General features: G+C 44.4%; 1 protein-coding gene and 1 non-coding gene across 20 annotated transcripts in view; one reads left to right on the forward strand and one right to left on the reverse strand.

Annotated features, from left to right (window-relative positions):
* LOC124716986 (speckle-type POZ protein-like) overlaps positions 1 to 21391 on the forward strand; it is a 128325-nt gene that overhangs the window by 99691 nt on the left and 7243 nt on the right. The gene's annotated exons all lie outside the window — the stretch shown is intronic.
* On the reverse strand, positions 2452 to 2526 carry Trnal-caa. Its single transcript has one exon. It is a non-coding gene; the product is annotated as a tRNA-Leu (tRNA).

A 21391-nucleotide genomic window follows, 5' to 3' on the forward strand; every position in this document is an offset into this window, starting at 1 on the left:
TGTACAGACATTCACCAATAAAACTGATTTAACATTCTGTGCAGTTACGTTTGACGATTGGTAGAACGATTTGGTACTCAAGTTTGCATGAGAACAGATCTATGGTAGATAGTAGTGTCAAGGATTACATATTTCAGTCTGCTTCCCCCCACTCCATCTCATTTCCTTTCAGAATTTCGTTTATATATTTGAATTAAGAGAGCAATTCTCAACCTATGGGATGTCCCCACTAGGTGGGGGAGCGACGACACTAAATGAGGGGGAAGGGGGGAGGAGAGGCACAAGCTTACTAAAAATATTCAAAAAATTATTGATTTACTTAAAGAAAAGAGAAGCAGAATACATTCTGACATAATAGTAAATTAAAATTCCCATTAACGCTGGTATAATGCACTTAATAGATAGTACTGTACAAATTGTGCACAATATATTTAATAATTAAACAAGTCTTGTAATTATTAGTGACACCCTTTCACTTGGCTTGCAGAGCAGACCAGAAGTGGGGTTAATGTTAGAAACACTCACTCTTGACTTTTTTTCTATGTTTAGCTAAGATCTATATCTTGTCATCAAAGCAGGCAGTGCAAAAAAATCTGGTTTTGCAAAGGTAGGATGTTGAAAAAGACAATAGTGTACAGAATGCTGTGACATTCAGTGTAGAGAATTCATCAGTCCACCCCTGCCCAAACTTCAAAGAATGATTTATTACTAAATTATCTTTTGATTTTGCCAGTTACCCTGAAGTCTATGATGGCTACTTTGGCAGTTGAGATACCTTCGGATTCTACATGAAAGACAGAGGACTGTACAGGGCCATTGATTTTGGTTTTGTCTGTGTAGCGGATCAGTGTTGGGAAATAGCAATAAATTGTAATTCGTGGTAATGTGTAAGGTTTTTAACTTTGCAGCTTTAGTGTCAAAATACATTATATATTGTCATATTAGGAAAAGGTGAAGGATGAAAATTGGGTCTTGTAAACTGAAAGGCTGAGAAACACTGAATTAAGGAATATTGTTGCAGCTGTGCTCCCTAATACAGTCGAAAAATACATTATGCGCTCTTCACATATTTTTTACTGGAACAGGCTGTCTGATACACAAAGCCCAAAAGGGTGTGAAGGAGAAGGGTCAGGAGGATGAAACAAAACATATTGTCTAGTTTCAGCAGATACCATTCTAATATCGTGTAACATTCCTTCTAGCCTCAATAAGGACAATCGTTCAGTGAGAAAAAGTACAACTTTCAGGTACGGCTTATCCAGCTGAAGCTGCTCACTAAGCAGATGTCGTAGAGATTGCAGGGATGTTTCACCCACTGTTCGAAATAGACATTTTCTGTGGGATTAAGATCGGGTGATGTAGCAGGCCAGTCGGACTGCAATCTGTTGCCCGAGTGTTCATAAACTGGGAATGTATACATGCAGTCCTGTGGACATGGCTGTCATAGATTTGAAAGGAGGTTTCTACAGCATACATATTACGAAGAAAGAGCAACAAATGCCTACTGAGAATGTTCAGATGGAAATCCAGGCTCGTGTCCACAGTAAGCTGAAGCTGAATAAGTGAGCCTAAGTTCTGGTGCGAAAATCACTCCCAAAATATGACAGAACTATCTTTGGCTGATACTACAACCTCCATACACTGTGGGCTTAATGCCTCATTGAGCTGTCAGTGCACTCATTGGCGTGCGTTGGTAGAAGAGAAGCAAAATTGTGACTCGCAGACCACAAAATGTGCCTCAAGTCTGCTACTCTTCAGTTTTGGTGGTGTTCAGACCACTGAAGGTGTGCAGCTTTATTTGCTGCTGTGAACAACGGCTTTTTGTGAAGTACTGGATTCCATATGTCCATTGCGTGCAATTCCCTTTGCATTGTACACTTGGAAACTATTTGAGATAGACCTACATTCACTGGCAGCAGCAATTCCAGTCGTGTTTGAACCAGATTGTCATTGACAAGGCATGGCAACTGTCTTTGGTCCTGGGCAGTTAGGACCATTTTACAACCATTTTGTTCTTAAATCATTCCTTGTAGAATTTTGGACATTCCATGTTGATACACCCAATAGTAACACACATACTAATGTTGTTACAACTGTTACAAAATTTAATTGCAATAATTAACAATTTGTAATTACAGTAACTCGATCATGTACAATACGACCAAGAAATGTGGCCATATAGTGCTCCACAGTTGTAACATGTACGCATAACAGCCTGTGTACCACAGAGCTCTATATCAGTTTTGTTCTTATCAAATATTTTGTACTTCATTTGATACAACGTACACAATATGTGCCACTGATCATGCAGTATATGCCAGAATACCAGTCCATCAATTAAAATATTTTCACAAGTAGCTCATGGTGCAGCAAGATTTCTTTCCAGAATGAGATTTTCACCCTGCAGCGGAGTGTGCACTGATATGAAACTTCCTGGCAGATTAAAACTGTGTGCCGGACCGAGACTCGAACTCGGGACCTTTGCCTTTTGCGGGCAAGTGCTCTACCAACTGAGCTACCCAAGCACGACTCATGCCCCGTCCTCACAGCTTTACTTCTGCCAATATCTCGTCTCCTACCTTCCAAACTTAACAGAAGCTCTTCTGCGAACCTTGCAGAACTAGCACTCCTGAAAGAAAGGATATTGCGGAGACATTCCGGAAACATCCCCCAGGCTGTGGCTAAGCCATGTCTGCGCAATATCCTTTCTTTCAGGAGTGCTAGTTCTGCAAGGTTCGAAGAAGAGCTTCTGTTAAGTTTGGAAGGTAGGAGACGAGATACTGGCAGAAGTAAAGCTGTGACGACGGGGTGTGAGTCGTGCTTGGGTAGCTCAGTTGGTAGAGCACTTGCCCGCGAAGGCAAAGGTCCCGAGTTCGAGTCTCAGTCCGGCACACAGTTTTAATCTGCCAGGAAGTGCACTGAAAAAGCAATAACAGAAACTTAAAAAATCTGGAGTTGGATTAAAACACAGCATGACTTCATTAACCCTTTAACTGTTCTGGATGTCTTAACACGTGCGCCTTTGTACCTGTCCCTGTGTGCTCTGGACGTATTTACGCCTGCCACCAGTCCTTCCACCTGGTACTCTGAACGTGTCATTCAGAGTACCAGGTAGGACTGGTGACGGGCGTAAACAGGTCAAAGCAGTTAAAGGGTTAATGATACGATTTCCTAATGACATCATTATCCTGTGAAAATGAAGAAGAGAGTTATGGTATATTTTAAATAGAATGATCAGTTTAATGAGCATAGAAAATTTAACAATATTATAGAAGGAAAGTTACTACTCACCATATAGCGGAGATGCTGAGTCGCGATAGGCACAACAAAAAGATTCACACAATTGTATCTTTCGGCCATTAAGGCCAGGATGGATATGTGTGTGTGTGTGTGTGTGTGTGTGTGTGTGTGTGTGTGTGTGCCTTTTTCTCCCTAAGGTAAGTCTTTCCGCTCCTGGGATTGGAATGACTCCTTACCCTCTCCATTAAAACCCATATCCTTTCGTCTTTCCCTCTCCTTCCCTCTTTCCTGATGAAGCAACCGTGGGTTGCGAAAGCTTGAAATTTTGTGTGTGTGTTTGTGGGTTTTTTAATTGTGTCTATCTACCAGCGCTTTCCCGTTAATAGAGGGAAACATTCCACGTTGTTGTTGTTGTTGTTGTTGTTGTTGTGGTCTTCAGTCCTGAGACTGGTTTGATGCAGCTCTCCATGCTACTCTATCCTGTGCAAGCTTTTTCATCTCCCAGTACCTACTGCAACCTACATCCTTCTGAATCTGCTTAGTGTATTCATCTCTTGGTCTCCCTCTACAATTTTTACCCTCCACGCTGCCCTCCAATACTAAATTGGTGATCCCTTGATGCCTCAGAACATGTCCTACCAACCGATCCCTTCTTCTGGTCAAGTTGTGCCACAAACTTCTCTTCTCCCCAATCCTATTCAATACTTCCTCATTAGTTATGTGATCCACCCATCTAATCTTCAGCATTCTTCAGTAGCACCACATTTCGAATGCTTCTATTCTCTTCTTGTCCAAACTATTTATCGTCCCATGTTTCACTTCCATACATGGCTACACTCCATACGAATACTTTCAGAAATGACTTCCTGACACTTAAATCAATACTGGATGTTAACAAATTTCTCTTCTTCAGAAACACTTTTCTTGCCATTGCCAGCCTACATTTTATATCCTCTCTACTTCGACCATCATCAGTTATTTTGCTCCCCAAATAGCAAAACTCCTTTACTACTTTAAGTGTCTCATTTCCTAATCTAATTCCCTCAGCATCACCCGACTTAATTCGACTACATTCCATTATCCTTGTTTTGCTTTTGTTGATGTTCATCCTATATCCTCATTTCAAGACACTGTCCATTCCATTCAACTGCTCTTCCAAGTCCTTTGCTGTCTCTGAGGTTCGCCAATGACATTGTAATTCTGTCAAAGTTTTTATTTCTTCTCCATGAATTTTAATACCTACTCCGAATTTTTCTTTTGTTTCCTTTACTGCTTGCTCAATATACAGATTGAACAACATTGGGGAGAGGCTACAACCCTGTCTTACTCCCTTCCCAACCACTGCTTCCCTTCCATGTCCCTCGACTCTTACAACTGCCATCTGGTTTCTGTACAAATTGTAAATAGCCTTTCGCTCCCTGTATTTTACCCCTGCCACCTTTAGAATTTGAAAGAGAGTATTCCAGTCAACATTGTCAAAAGCTTTCTCTAAGTCTACAAATGCTAGAAACTTAGGTTTGCCTTTCCTTAATCTTTCTTCTAAGATAAGTCGTAAGGTCAGTATTGCCTCACATGTTCCAGTGTTTCTACGGAATCCAAACTGATCTTCCCCGAGGTTGGCTTCTACTAGTTTTTCCATTTGTCTGTAAAGAATTCATGTTAGTATTTTGCAGCTGTGACTTATTAAACTGATAGTTCGGTAATTTTCACATCTGTCAACACCTGCTTTCTTTGGGATTGGAATTATTATATTCTTCTTGAAGTCTGAGGGTATTTCGCCTGTTTCATACATCTTGCTCACCAGATGGTAGAGTTTTGTCAGGACTGGCTCTGCCAACGCCGTCAGTAGTTCTAATGGAATGTTGTCTACTCCGGGGGCCTTGTTTTGACTTAGGTCTTTCAGTGCTCTGTCAAACTCTTCACGCTGTATCATATCTCCTATTTCATCTTCATCTACATCCTCTTCCATTTCCATAATATTGTCCTCAAGTACATCGCCCTTGTATAGACCCTCTACATACTCCTTCCACCTTTCTGCTTTCCCTTCTTTGCTTAGAACTGGGTTTCCATCTGAGCTCTTGATATTCATACAAGTCGTTCTCTTATCTCCAAAGGTCTCTTTAATTTTCCTGTAGGCAGTATCTATCTTACCCCTAGTGAGATAGGCCTCTACATCCTTACCTTTGTCCTCTAGCCATCCCTGCTTAGCCATTTTGCACTTCCTGACGATCTCATTTTTGAGACGTTTGTATTCCTTTTTGCCTGCTTCATTTACTGCATTTTTGTATTTTCTCGTTTCATCAATTAAATTCAATATTTCTTCTGTTACCCAAGGATTTCTACTAGCCCTCGTCTTTTTACCTACTTGATCCTCTGCTGCCTTCGCTACTTCGCCCCTCAAAGCTACCCATTCTTCTTCTACTGTATTTCTTTCCCCCATTCATGTCAATTGTTCCCTTATGCTCTCCCTGAAACTCTGTACAACCTCTGGTTCTTTCAGTTTATCCAGGTCCCATCTCCTTAAATTCCCACCTTTTTGCAGTTTCTTCAGTTTTAATCTACAGGTCATAACCAATAGATTGTGGTCAGAGTCCACATCTGCCCCTGGAAATGTCTTACAATTTAAAATCTGGTTCCTAAATCTCTGTCTTACCATTATATAATCTATCTGAAACCTTTTAGTATCTCCAGGGTTCTTCCATGTATACAACCTTCTTTCATGATTCTTAAACCAAGTGTTAGTTATGATTATGTTGTGCTCTGTGCAAAATTCTACCAGGCGGCTTCCTCTTTCATTTCTTAGCCCCAATCCATATTCACCTACTATGTTTCCTTCTCTCCCTTTTCCTACACTCGAATTCCAGTCACCCATGACTATTAAATTTTCGTCTCCCTTCACAAACTGAATAATTTCTTTTATTTCATCATACATTTCTTCAATTTCTTCGTCATCTGCAGAGCTAGTTGGCATATATACTTGTACTACTGTAGTAGGTGTGGGCTTCGTATCTATCTTGGCCACAATAATGTGTTCACTATGCTGTTTGTAGTAGCTTACCTGCATTCCTATTTTCCTATTCATTATTAAACCTACTCCTGCATTACCCCTATTTGATTTTGTGTTTATAACCCTGTAGTCACCTGACCAGAAGTCTTGTTCCTCCTGCCACCGAACTTCACTAATTCCCACTATATCTAACTTCAACATATCCATTTCCCTTTTTAAATTTTCTAACCTACCTGCCCGATTAAGGGATCTGACATTCCACGCTCCGATCCGTAGAATGCCAGTTTTCTTTCTCCTGATAACGACATCCTCTTGAGTAGTCCCCGCCCGGAGATCCGAATGGGGGACTATTTTACCTCCGGAATATTTTACCCAAGAGGACGCCATCATCATTTAATCATACAGTAAAGCTGCATGCCCTCAGGAAAAATTACGGCTGTAGTTTCCCCTTGCTTTCAGCTGTTCGCAGTACCAGCACAGCAAGGCCATTTTGGTTATTGTTTCAAGGCCAGATCAGTCAATCATCCAGACTGTTGCCCTTGCAACTACTGGAAAGGCTGCTGCCCCTCTTCAGGAACCATACGTTTGTCTGGCCTCTCAACAGATACCCCTCCGTTGTGGTTGCACCTACGGTACGGCTATCTCTATCGCTGAGGCACGCAAGCCTCCCCACCAACGGCAAGGTCCATGGTTCATGGGTGGGACATTCCACGTGGGAAAAATATATCTAAAAACACAAATGATGTGACTTACCGAACGAAAGTGCTGGCAGGTCGATAGACACACAAACAAACACAAACATACACACGAAATTCAAGCTTTCGCAACAAACTGTTGCCTCATCAGGAAAGAGGGAAGGAGAGGGAAAGACGAAAGGATGTGGGTTTTAATGGAGAGGGTAAGGAGTCATTTCAATCCCGGGAGCGGAAAGACTTACCTTAGGGGGAAAAAAGGACAGGTATACACTCACGCACACACACACACACACACACACACACACACACACACATATCCATCCGCACATACACAGACACAAGCAGACATTTGTAAAGGCAAAGAGTTTGGGCAGAGATGTCAGTGGAGGCGGAAGTACAGAGGCAAAGATGTTGTTGAAACACAGGTGAGGTATGAGCGGCGGCAAATTGAAATTAGCGGAGATTGAGGCCTGGTGGATAACGAGAAGAGAGCATATACTGAAGGGCAAGTTCCCATCTCCGGAGTTCTGACAGGTTGGTGTTAGTGGGAAGTATCCAGATAACCCGGACGGTGTAACACTGTGCCAAGATGTGCTGGCCGTGCACCAAGGCATGTTTAGCCACAGGGTGAGCCTCATTACCAACAAACACTGTCTGCCTGTGTCCATTCATGCGAATGGACAGTTTGTTGCTGGTCATTCCCACATAGAAAGCTTCACAGTGTAGGCAGGTCAGTTGGTAAATCACGCGGGTGCTTTCACACGTGGCTCTGCCTTTGGTCGTGTACACCTTCTGGGTTACAGGACTGGAGTAGGTGGTGGTGGGAGGGAGCATGGGACAGGTTCTACATCGGGGGGCGGTTACAAGGGTAGGAGCCAGAGACTAGGGAAGGTGGTTTGGGGCTTTCATAGGGATGAACTAAGAGGCTACGAAGGTTAGGTGGACGGTGGAAAGACACTCTTGGTGGAGTGGGGATGATTTCATGAAGGATGGATCTCATTTCAGGGCAGGATTTGAGGAAGTCGTATCCCTGCTGGAGAGCCACATTCAGAGTCTGATCCAGTCCCGGAAAGTATCCTGTCACAAGTGGGGCACTTTTGGGGTTCTTCTGTGGGAAGTTCTGGGTTTGAGGAGATGAGGAAGTGGCTCTGGTTATTTGTTTCTGTACCAGGTCGGGAGGGTAGTTGCGGGATGCGAAAGCTGTTTTCAGGTTGTTGGTGTAATGGTTCAGGGATTCCGTACTAGAGCAAATTCGTTTGCCACGAAGACCTAAGCTGTAGGGAAGGGACCGTTTGATGTGGAATGGGTGGCAGCTGTCATAATGGAGGTACTGTTGCTTGTTGGTGGGTTTGATGTGGACGGACGTGTGAAGCTGGCCATTGGACAGATGGAGGTCAACGTCAAGGAAAGTGGCATGGGATTTGGAGTAAGACCAGGTGAATCTGATGGTACCAAAGGAGTTGAGGTTGGAGAGGAAATTCTGGAGTTCTTCTTCACTGTGAGTCCAGATCATGAAGATGTCATCAATAAATCTGTACCAAACTTTGGGTTGGCACGCCTGGGTAACCAAGAAGGCTTCCTCTAAGCGACCCATGAATAGATTGGCGTACGAGGGGGCCATCCTGGTGCCCATGGCTGTTCCCTTTAATTGTTGGTATGCCTGGCCTTCGAAAGTGAAGAAGTTGTGGGTCAGGATGAAGCTGGCTAAGGTAATGAGGAAAGAGGTTTTTGGTAGGGTGGCAGGTGATCGCTGTGAAAAGAAGTGCTCCATCGCAGCGAGGCCCTGGATGTGCGGAATATTTGTGTATAAGGAAGTAGCATCAATGGTTACAAGGATGGTTTCCGGGGGTAACGGACTGGGTAGGGATTCCAGGCGTTCGAGAAAGTGGTTGGTGTCTTTGATGAAGGATGGGAGACTGCATGTGATGGGTTGAAGGTGTTGATCTACGTAGGCAGAGATACATTCTGTGGGGGCTTGGTAGCCAGCTACAATGGGAATGCCGGGATGATTGGGTTTGTGAATTTTAGGAAGAAGGTAGAAGGTAGGGGTGCGGGGTGTTGGTGGGGTCAGGAGGTTGATGGAGTCAGGTGAAAGGTTTTGTAGGGGGCCTAAGGTTCTGAGGATTCCTTGAAGCTTCGCCTGGACATCAGGTTTTAACGTCATTATTTCTTCGTCAAACAATTGTTAGCCTCATTTTCACAATCTGCCACCACAAAACCACTCCTTTTAATACATTTACACGCAGTTTTTTTGAAATTTTCCCGAATTGCTCCACCCTTTAACGTGTTTTGGCGGCAACACAACCACATAACCTTTGTACACATCGTTGTCTACCACCCCAAGTTCACCACAGGATCAACATAGCCCAGCTATAAGCAACACCTTTTCGCCTTTTTTCACACCAGATCTTCAGTTGCTTTCTAGTTCACCTTATCCCTCGCCATATATTTTTATTTTCATTTTCATTTCTGCCTCATGTTACACTTTCCACCTTCTAATACCATGTCACCCTCACAACATCCCCACAACGACCCCATTAAGTTTTATTTACATTCCCTCCGCAAACATGCCTTCGCCCTAACCAGATTACACTCCCATATTTTATTTTCCCAGGCTTGTCTGACATTTGGCATTACCCCCAAAGGCCTCACACTCCCATCTCTGGCTGTAATCCTTCTTTCCATCAGTCCCTATACCAGTCCCAAACTGAACAGTCCATTGCCTTCACCCACCTAATCCTTCACCTACACATCAACTCAGCCACTGAACACACCCATCAACTCCTATCCTTATTAAAAGTCCTCAATCTTTCCTCTCCCACATCCACACCGGCTATTCAGAGCATCCTCCTACAGGCCAATCACAAATTAGAACAGCATGCCACCCTCCACCTCAAAGAACTATCCAATCTCCTGGTTTCCCACCTCCGGAAAGGCAACTCACTCACCCTTCACAACCTTTCCAGCAAACCTCAACCTCCTCTCATTGCACACAGACCCAGTCTTTCCCATCTACTCAATCTCCCACTTCCAGCTCCACTCCCCCCAAAACCTCAAAATTCCAATCAACACAATCTGGAACCACAACACCCCAATTCAGTAGTTAACCTTTCCTCCAAACCTGTCTCCCAATCCGAAACCTCTGTCCTATCCAAAGGCCTCACCTTCAGCCCCACTCCCAGATTCAACCAAACAGCCCTTGTCAAAGATTTACTGTCCTACACCCGTACTCTCTGCTGTAAATATCACTTTGCCACGAAGAAAAATGATCCTAATCCTACTCCTAATGGTCCAGCTCCCCAAGACGCTATCCAAATTGAACCCTGCCTGGAACAGTTCCGTCCTTCGTCAGAGCAGGACCCACCTCCTCTTCCTCAAAATCACCCTCTCCAAACTTTCCAGGAATTTCTGACTTCCAGCCTTGCCTCTCAATCCTTCTTAAAAAGCCTTAATCCTACTCCCAACATCACCACTGCTGAAACCCAGGCTATCCGTGATCTGAAGGCTGACCGATCCATTGTCATTCTTCCGGCGGACAAGAGTTCCACAACCGTGGTACTTGATCGTCGGAAGTATGTGGCTGTGGCTGAGGGACTGCGTCAGCTTTCAGACAACACTACATACAAAGTTTGCCAAGGTAATCCCATTCCTGATGTCCAGGCGGAGCTTCAAGGAATCCTCAGAACCTTAGGCCCCCTACAAAACCTTTCACCTGACTCCATCAACCTCCTGACCCCACCAACACCCCGCACCCCTACCTTCTACCTTCTTCCTAAAATTCACAAACCCAATCATCCCGGCTGTCCCATTGTAGCTGGTTACCAAGCCCCCACAGAACGTATCTCTGCCTACGTAGATCAACACCTTCAACCCATCACATGCAGTCTCCCATCCTTCATCAAAGACACCAACCACTTTCTCGAACGCCTGGAATCCCTACCCAATCTGTTACCCCCGGAAACCATCCTTGTAACCATTGATGCCACTTCCTTATACACAAATATTCCGCACGTCCAGGGCCTCGCTGCGATGGAGCACTTCCTTTCACAGCGATCACCTGCCACCCTACCAAAAACCTCTTTCCTCATTACCTTAGCCAGCTTCATCCTGACCCACAACTTCTTCACTTTTGAAGGCCAGGCATACCAACAATTAAAGGGAACAGCCATGAGCACCAGGATGGCCCCCTCGTACGCCAATCTATTCATGGGTCGCTTAGAGGAAGCCTTCTTGGTTACTCAGGCGTGCCAACCCAAAGTTTGGTACAGATTTATTGATGACATCTTCATGATCTGGACTCACAGTGAAGAAGAACTCCAGAATTTCCTCTCCAACCTCAACTCCTTTGGTTCCATCAGATTCACCTGGTCCTACTCCAAATCCCATGCCACTTTCCTTGACGTTGACCTCCACCTGTCCAATGGCCAGCTTCACACGTCCGTCCACATCAAAGCCACCAACAAGCAACAGTACCTCCATTATGACAGCTGCCACCCATTCCACATCAAATGGTCCCTTCCCTACAGCTTAGGTCTTCGTGGCAAACGAATCTGCTTCAGTCCGGAATCCCTGAACCATTACACCAACAACCTGAAAACAGCTTTCGCATCCCGCAACTACCCTCCCGACCTGGTACAGAAGCAAATAACCAGAGCCACTTCCTCATCTCCTCAAACCCAGAACCTCCCACAGCAGAACCCCAAAAGTGCCCCACTTGTGACAGGATACTTTCCGGGACTGGATCAGACTCTGAATGTGGCTCTCCAGCAGGGATACGACTTCCTCAAATCCTGCCCTGAAATGAGATCCATCCTTCATGAAATCCTCCCCACTCCACCAAGAGTGTCTTTTCGCCGTCTTCTAACCTTCGTAGCCTCTTGGTTCATCCCTATGAAATCCCCAAACCACCTTCCCTACCCTCTGGCTCCTACCCTTGTAACCGCCCCTAGATGTAAAACCTGTCCCATGCTCCCTCCCACAACCACCTACTCCAGTCCTGTAACCCAGAAGGTGTACACGATCAAAGGCAGAGCCACGTGTGAAAGCACCCACGTGATTTACCAACTGACCTGCCTACACTGTGAAGCTTTCTATGTGGGAATGACCAGCAACAAACTGTCCATTCACATGAATGGACACAGGCAGACAGTGTTTGTTGGTAATGAGGATCACCCTGTGGCTAAACATGCCTTGGTGCACGGCCAGCACATCTTGGCACAGTGTTACACCGTCCGGGTTATCTGGATACTTCCCACTAACACCAACCTGTCAGAACTCCGGAGATGGGAACTTGCCCTTCAGTATATGCTCTCTTCTCGTTATCCGCCAGGCCTCAATCTCCGCTAATTTCAATTTGCCGCCGCTCATACCTCACCTGTGTTTCAACAACATCTTTGCCTCTGTACTTCCGCCTCGACTGACATCTCTGCTCAAACTCTTTGCCTTTACAAATGACTGCTTGTGTCTGTGTATGTGCGGATGGATATGTGTGTGTGCGTGTGTGTGTGTGTGTGTGTGTGTGTGTGTGTGTGTGTGTGTGGGCGCGCGCGAGAGTGTATACCTGTCCTTTTTTCCCCCTAAGGTAAGTCTTTCCGCTCCCGGGATTGGAATGACTCCTTACCCTCTCCCTTAAAACCCACATCCTTTCGCCTTTCCCTCTCCTTCCCTCTTTCCTGATGAGGCAACAGTTTGTTGCGAAAGCTTGAATTTCGTGTGTATGTTTGTGTTTGTTTGTGTGTCTATCAACCTGCCAGCACTTTCGTTCGGTAAGTCACATCATCTATATATAACGTTGAGAACAAAACTTTATTTTCCAAAAAGAAGAAACACAAAATAGCGGAGAGGTAGATGGAATAGGTAGAGAATAGCTTAAGTTTTGGATGGAGTTTTTTTCCCAGAGATAATAAAACACACAAAACCTTTATCACAAGCTACTGTCCTCTCCAAACATTGCAGCCAAAAACTGACTTAATCTCAGTATGCAGCAGTATTATCTTTCCTAGACGTCAATCCTCGTGACCAGTATTTCCTCAATTTGAGAGTAGAAATCTGTTCTCAGGCACATTATATTCTTAGAAATCTGTCCTCTGGCACATTTAAGTTTCATTGTAGAATTGATTTTCCCCCTCTAAATATCTTATTTGTAAATATCAGGTCTTTCTTCATGCTTTGCTTTGTTGTCAACAGTTTTGATCATAGAATTCTTATGTTGTCAGATTATGAGTTTCCAGCAATGGAAAATCCTGGATGGAATAATGATAATACTTTGTAAAGGTTAGATTGCTACTCACCGTATAATGAGGATGATGAGTTGCAGAAAGGCACAACAAAGAGGCTGCCAACAAGTAAGCTTTCGGCCAAAATGGCCTGCTTCTGCATGCGCGCGTGCGCGCGCACACACACACACACACACACACACACACACACACACACACACACACACACAAAACCAGTGTCTGGATGCCAGTGTATGCAGCTGTGTATGGTTGTTACAAGCAATCTGGGTGATGGGAGTAAGGAGGACAGGCTGGGGCAGGGAGGTGGAGGTATAGCATGGTAGGGTTGGGGGACGGGAAAGTGATGCTTGCGGGAGCATACAGGAACAAGATGGAGGGAAGGTGGGTCTTCTAGGTACAGTCAGGTGGTTGGGGGGGGGGGGGGGGGGGGGGGACAGAAATGGAGATAAGAAGACAGGTGGAACAGGAGCGTGAACTTGGAAGGGGGATAGGTGGTTGCAGGATTATGAATAACGAAGGTGGAAGCCAGAAGGGTTATGAGAACGTTAATGAATTTGAAAATAAACTCATTAATAAAATTATGGTTATAAATTCAAATAAGCTGGTGTTGATAGAAAGGCTCTAAATGGCACTGGCTGTGAAGCAGTCATTAAAATGAAGAAAGTTTTGTTGGGCAGGGTGCTCAGCAACTGGGTGGTCCAGCTGTTTTTTGGCTACAGTTTGTTGGTGGCCATTCATGCGGACAGACAACTTGTTGGTTGTCATGCCAACAGGGCATGACAAGAGGTAGTCGAAACTCTGGTGGAGAATGTGATTCAGTAGCTCCAGTCTTGGGTGGTTTGGAGTCACAAGGGGAATGCTGCTCTGTGGCTGGATGGTGGGACTTGGGAGGTGGGTGCTGATTGGAGAGATAAGGCACAGGAGATCTGTATCTGTTCATGGTTGGGAGAATAATTATGATCTGTGAAGCCCTCATTGAGACTTTCCGTATATTTCTAGAGGGACTACTCGTCACTATACATGTGACAGCCAGGAGGTGGGTATGGTGTATGTAAGGGACTCCCTGGTACGGGGAGGGTGGCAACTGTTCAAGTGTAGGTATTGTTGATGGTTGGTGGGTTTGATAGGGGTGGAGGCACTGATGTAGCCATCTTTGAGGTGGAGATCAACTTTGAGAAAGGTTGCTTGTTGGGTTGAGGAGGACCAGTTGAAGCAAATGGGAGATGAAGTGTTGACGTTCTGGAGGAATGTGAATAGGGTGTTCTCACCATTGATCCAGATCATGAAGATGGCATCAATGAATTTGAACCAGTTGAAGGGTTTGGAATTCTTTGTGATTAGAAAGGATTCCTCTAGATGGTCTGGTAATAAATTGGCAGAGGATGGTGCCATGTGGGTGCCCATTGATTCAAAGAAGAAATGTTATGGTTGAGGATCTAGTTGGTCATGGTGACCAGTAAGGAGGTTGTATATTTGTAATTTGTTGGGTATTGGGAAAGGTAGTGTTAAAGAGTGGCAATGCCATGAACATTAGGGATGTTTGTGTAGAGGGAGGTGGCATCAGTAGTGACAAGCAGGGCACCGTGTGGTAAAGGGTCAGGAACTACGGAGAGTTGGTGAAGGAAATTGTTGGTATCTTTCATATAGGAGGAGGAGGAGGGTAGGTTGTGGGTAATAGGCTGAAGGTATTGGTCTACAAGAGCAGAGATTCTCCCAGTAGGGGCACAGTAACCAACCACAGTGGGGCGTCCTGGGTGGTTAGGTTCATGGACTGGAAGCATGTAGAGCTTTGGAGTGTGCAGAGTGGTAGTGGTGGTGAGAGCGAGCTTGATTCTCAGGAGAGTGTGGGATGAGCCTAAGAAATTGAATCTGATTGGTAGGGTTGGTGGCAAAAAAGGGTTTGCATTGTAGGGACTAGGAGGAGGAGGAAAGGTCTTTACCAAGTCCTGCATGAATGAATTTGAGAGTGGAGCAAAATGCGAGACCTTTGGAGAGGACTGATACTTCTGCGGAGCTAAGATTTTTGAAGGAAAGGTTCATGACCATCTTTTGGATCTGTTTAGGTTCTGAATTTTGTATGGTGGTGGGAAGGAGTTATTGTGAGTTGGGTAAATGTAGCAGGTCTGCGAGGCAGGATTTATTGGCTGTGAGGGGATGTGGGGAGGTTTGGAGGTGGTCATGTTGTAGTAGTCAAAGGCAGCAGTAGGTGGTGAACAGGTTGGATAGTTTTTTGAGGTGACATTGTGCATGCTGGTCTAGTTCCTGGAGAGTGAGAGTTTCAATGTGTGAGATGGGATCCAGGAATCTGGGATTGCATAGCAAGAGAATTTTATATATGGAGAGGAGGTATTGCAAAGTTTGGGCCCAATCGATGGGTCTTGTAGGACTACATTGGTGAGGGTTAAGGACTGGCAGAATCTGATCGGATGGAGGTCATTGTGTAAGGAGGGGCTGCATGGGTAATTTGATGGTAAGGCCATTTGGGGGGATTCCATGAGCCAAGCAACAACACAGGAACAGTATGTGTAACTGGGTTCTGGCTAGGGGTGAGAAAACTTTTCGGTATTGGTACAGATGGAAGGATCAAGGATCCATTGTGGAGAATAAAACCGTATAAAAATACGTAAAAAATGTAGAAATATGTGTGAAAAAATTCACAGAAATATACCAAAATATGTAGGAAAATTCAAGAAAAGGATGGAATGGATTAAGTATGGGGATAAAAGATGAAACCTGAGGGAGTAGACAGATAATGAAAGGTGAAAACTAACTGAAAATGACATGAAAACACAATGGGATCAAAGAAAATTGAATAAAACTATTTTAATATTGGTTGCAGGTTTGTAGGCAGTATGTATGAAGACAGGGGACAGCAGATGTGATTAGATTAGGTGAGGTTAGTGTGTACGACCTGGAATAAGAGAGAAGAAGGAGTGGGGGTGTGGAGGGCTTTGTAGGATCAAGTAAAAGTTCATGTGGCACAGGGAGATACAAAAATAACGCGTGAAAAAAATGCGAGAGTGATCAATTTGAAGGTCTAGGATTAATGATATCTACGGGAGTATTGTGGAACATGAGATACTACACCAACAATCACGACAGTCTTGTGGCTGAGTGTTGTGTGCAGGTGTGATGGGTGATATAGTGTAGCTTGTAAGAAAGAGTGCACAGTGCAGCTTGGAAAGTGACAAGTGAAACACACAAAAGAAGAGAAAGAACAAAGGAAAACAGCACTAGGTTAAGGGACGGAAGAAAATCCGTTGCGCAAAGTAAGATAATGGAAAAGCCAGGATAAAATATTGACAATGTTACGAATAAGATAGATTGCCGCTCACTAATAACAGAGAGCTTGAGTTGCAGATGGGCACAAACACCAAAGGTCCTGCTGAGGGCTTCGCAGACCTCAATTACTCTCCCAACCTCCAGGCACCCCCCATGTCCCAAAGTCCCAGCATCTGGCTACAGAAAAACATTCCTCTCATAGTCCAGTACCACCTAGGACTGGAGCAACTGATTCACATTCTCTGCCAGGGCTTGGACTACCTCTTGTTGTGCCCTGAAGTGAGGAATGTCCTACCCACAGCGGTATTCTGCAGCCCACCGAACCTGCACAACATCCTCGTCCATCCCTCCACATCCCCTGCTCTCAGCTCCTTGCCTCATGGTTCATATCCCTGCAATAGACATAGATGTAAGACCGCTCTCATATATCCTCCCACCACCACTTGCTCCAGTCCGGTCACAAGCATCACCTATCCCATCAAATGCAGGGCTACCTGTGAAACCAGTCATGTGATCTACAGTTTATGCTGCAACTACTGTGCTGCATTCTATGTGGGCATGACAACCAACAAGCTGTTTGTCCGTATGACAAACTGTGACCAAGAAACAGCTGGATCACCCAGTTGCTGAGCACACTTCCCAACGCAATGTTCTTCATTACAATGACTGCTTCACATCCTTTGCCATCTGGACCCTCCCTGTCAACACCAGCTTTTCTAAATTGTGCAGGTGGGAACTCTCCCTGCAATACGTTCTCGTAATCCTGTCCTCAACCTCTGTTAGTCTTTGTTCTTCACCCACCTTTCCCTTTTCCCTCCCCTGTTCCCACTCCAGCACTACACAGCTTTCCATTTCACCTTTGCATTCACAGTCATTTTACTTCTCTCCTTTTCCACTGCCGCCTCCCCTCCCCATCTAACTGCCCTACCCTCTCTCCAACTCATTCCTGTATGCTGCCACAAGCATCACTTTACTACCACCCTCCCCTATCCTGCAATCCGTCATCCTCCCTGCCCCAGCCTCCTCCTTATCCCATCTGTGGTGTCGTAAGCACACCACATACCACCAGGCAGCACCACAGGCATTAATAGGTCGATAACTCACTCCAGATACTAGCCCAGCTATTGCCGCACCAACAAGTCGAGGCTGTGGCACTGATAGAGAAGGGATATGTGCTAGCGCCACAGCGGAGCTGGTTGTTCCAAGTCAGCTCTACTACCAAGACCACCACCTTCTACTTGTATGCTTCGCACCACATCGTCTGTGTCTAGCGAGTCCACACCAGCCTGTCTTCATTGAAAATTCTCTTGGGACAAGAGCTGTTTACTATCCAGCCTTAGCTTCTGAAATGGTAATTGAACCACAGGGTCTGCTGCCCAAGACAATTCGCACAAAGAAGAGTATGCGTCAGTAAATGTGTGTGTTCTTGTCCCTAATCATTATCAGTGTTCTCCTCATTCTCCTCTCAGTGTTCTCCTCAGCACACTATAAATAGTTGAGGGTGGTGACGAGTCAAATCTCCTTCTGCACTTCTATCCAATGTATGATACAACAGCTGGCGACAAGGAGGGAAAGGGTCTACGCAAGTTACAGGATTAATTTTTGTTTTTGCACATCCACCCTCGTTACACATTATTTATTTCTTGCTATTTCTTTTTATATTAGTATATTAGTGTGTGTAATTTTGCCCCGGTATGGACACTACTGCTGAGACGAGTGTGTTATTTTGTGTGGAGCGTCCAACCCAAAGTCCTTACAGGCATGGCTTCTGTGTTACAGGATTGTTCCCTGACGTGTGTTACTCAGTTACAGAGTAAGCAACTGTGTTACAGGATTGTTCCGGTCAAACTCATAAACAGTGGATCACTGAATTACAAGGTTTAAATAAGCCCTGCCAATTTTTTTGTTGTTGTGAACAATGATACAGTCATGTCATGCTGTGTGATGCTATAACTCAAAATGTTTGTGCCGATAGAATTTGTGCTGCTATTTTGAAACAGCTGATCCTTCTTTATATACATTGTTACAGTTAATTGATGCTCAGGACTCTTATGATTTAGTTAAGTGTGAGATGCAAATGTCAGATATTAAGGAATTGTATAGTGACAATGTGAGTAGTGCTGTAGAACGTAAACAGTTCCATGCCCACCTGACACGTGATGCAGCACGTCATGTCACGTACGTAGGCAAACAGTGCCACGCTGCATCAGCAGAACACCGGTAGACATAAAACAACAAAGTCTTGGTCAAAGTCCTTTAAGTGTGCTCAGTGCCCAAGTCACAATGCTGTTAGTTATTTTTACAACACAAACAGTCATGTTCAGTCAGTGTACATGAAAAAGTTGTGTGGACAGCAAATTCCCAAGCAACATGCCACTAAACAAGTCCAGATCATTCATGTAACAACACAGCCAACCACAGAACAGTGCACCCAGTGGCTGTAGTAAATGCTGTGAAAGGTCGCCCAAGTACAAAACTTATCAAATGCCAGTCGGCCGATTTTCGTATGCCAAACAAGTCATGCCAAAGCAAACACAGGTCCATTACTAAATCTTTGTCAACTTCACCCTCACAAATTGTAGTAACTCATTGCAACAGGCAGGAAATGATAGTTCTCTTAGGTGTAGAACGTAGTCTGGACAAGATTTGTGTTACTGTGACAGTACATAAAAAATGACAATAGATGAGGAAGATGTTAAATTGCAAATGGACACTTGCACTTCAGTTACACTTCTGAACAATTATATTCACTAATACCAAATCCAGCTATGCATGTGTTGTCAGCTTAGAATGGACAGGAAATTCCACTTTTTTGGAACTTTCAGTATGCCGGCTACTTTCCTAGGTGTAACAAAAACAGTTGTATTCACACCGATTTCTGCCGAATCTTAACAGAATATTTTTGGCTTAGATTCTTTTGACATTTTTAGACTGTCAATCCACAAATCAGTTGTGCAAATTTCAATAGATGTGCTGACAGACAAGCTTCAAGCTGTTTGTGACAAATTTAGCAAACTTTTTAGTGGCCGTCTTAGTTGTGCAAACAATGTTTCAGCTAATGCATCATTCAGAGACAGAGCCCAACCAAAGCTTTGTTGAGCTAGGAAAGTGCCCATTGTCACTAGGGAACAGGTCGCTGAACAATTACTACAATGGGAAGCTGATGGTTTCATCGAACCAATCAGTGCAAGTCAGTGGTCTTCCCCATTAGTCATCGTTCCCAAACCTTCAAGAAGTCTTCAACAGTGTGCTGGTTCTAAGTCAATTGTGAACTCTCAGACAGTAATACACACTTACCTTTTGCCTTGCCCAGAGTATCTGCTCGACAGATTAGACGAGCATCATTACTTTTTCAAGAGAGGCTGGGTGTATGCTTACCCCCAATTGCCTTTGGATAACTTTTCAAAGAACTTTTTGGTTATTAACATTCATCTTGGGTTATTTGAATTTTAACACCTGCCCTTCAGTAGTGCGTCAGCACCAGCAATTTTTCAATGCTTTTTAGAACTAGTGACTGCCAAGCTGCCTTCTTGCTCAAATTACCTGGATAACATTGTGTTTGGACATTCTGCAGAAGAACATTTAGCCAATCTCGAGTGACTTTTTCAAGTGCTGTAATAACAGGCCTCAAGTGTCACAGAGACAAGTGCTCTTTTTTCCGGGCGGATATAGAATCTCAGGAACCTGTCAGTAATGTGCAAGGTATTCAACCCATCCAGACTCATTTGCAAGCTCTCAAAGATTTGCTGGCTCCCTAAAATCTAAAGGAACAGTGAGCAGTGTTGCACAAACTGTACTACTACTACTACTACTACTACTACTACTACTACAACAACAAATTCGTTCCTCATGCCTCTCAGATTGCAGCTCCGTTTCACATGTTACACCGTAATTTGCATGGACCAAAGAATGTCATTTGGCTTTTGATCAAACGCTTAGTAACACGTGCCTCGTATATTTTGATATGGTTAAACCAGCAGTGTTAGCAGTTGATGGTTCTTCTATTGGCGTAGGTACCATTCTGTTGCATCATGTCAGATCAACAGCTCATCCGATAGCATTTGCCTCCAAACTTCTAAGACTTGGGAAAATTACAGTTGGGTAGAAAAAGGAGCATTAGCGATGATTCATGGTGTAATCACCATGGAAGGACATTACTTGGTCACAGATTGTAAGCCACTCTCTTCAGTCTTCCACCCAAGCAAGCATGTTCCACCACACATGGTGCAGAAATTGCAACGATGGGCTCTATTGTTGTCAAACTAAAACTATGAAACCTTGTACTGCCCTACAGAACAACATTCAAATTCTGATATGCTACCAAGGTTACCAGTGGACAGAGATGATCAGTTCAACTCCTCCGAAGTATCTTGTTTTCAGATAGATGATATATACGCTACTTTCCCATGGGCTGTCATTGCATACCACAGGAGACAGCTGTGGGTGCAGATTTAAGCACTGTGCTGAATTACATGCACATAAGTTGGCAAAGAAGAATGAAAGACGTTGTTCGGCCGGAACTACATTGGTACTTCACTCACCATCGAGCCTTGTCAGTACTGCGTGGTGTTTTACTGTTACACACTGAGAATGACAGGCCCTTCAGCAGGATGTTTTAAGCTTGTTGTGTCAGGGACACTGGGGCACTGTGAGGACAAATCAGCTTCCTCGACGCCATTGTTCTTGCTCAGGGATGGATGTCTAGATTGAAGATCTGACATCATGCATGTCAGTACTGCGTGGCGTTTTACTGTTACACACTGAGAATGACAGGCTCTTCAGCAGGATGTTTTAAGGTTGTTGTGTCAGGGACACTGGGGCATTGTGAGGACAAATCAGCTTCCTCAACGCCATTGTTCTTGCTCAGGGATGGATGTCTAGATTGAAGATCTGACATCATGCCCACTTTTATGGAGCAACAGGTTGCACCA

This window comes from Schistocerca piceifrons, chromosome 9 (assembly GCF_021461385.2).
Source record: "Schistocerca piceifrons isolate TAMUIC-IGC-003096 chromosome 9, iqSchPice1.1, whole genome shotgun sequence".
NCBI lineage: Eukaryota > Metazoa > Arthropoda > Insecta > Orthoptera > Acrididae > Schistocerca > Schistocerca piceifrons.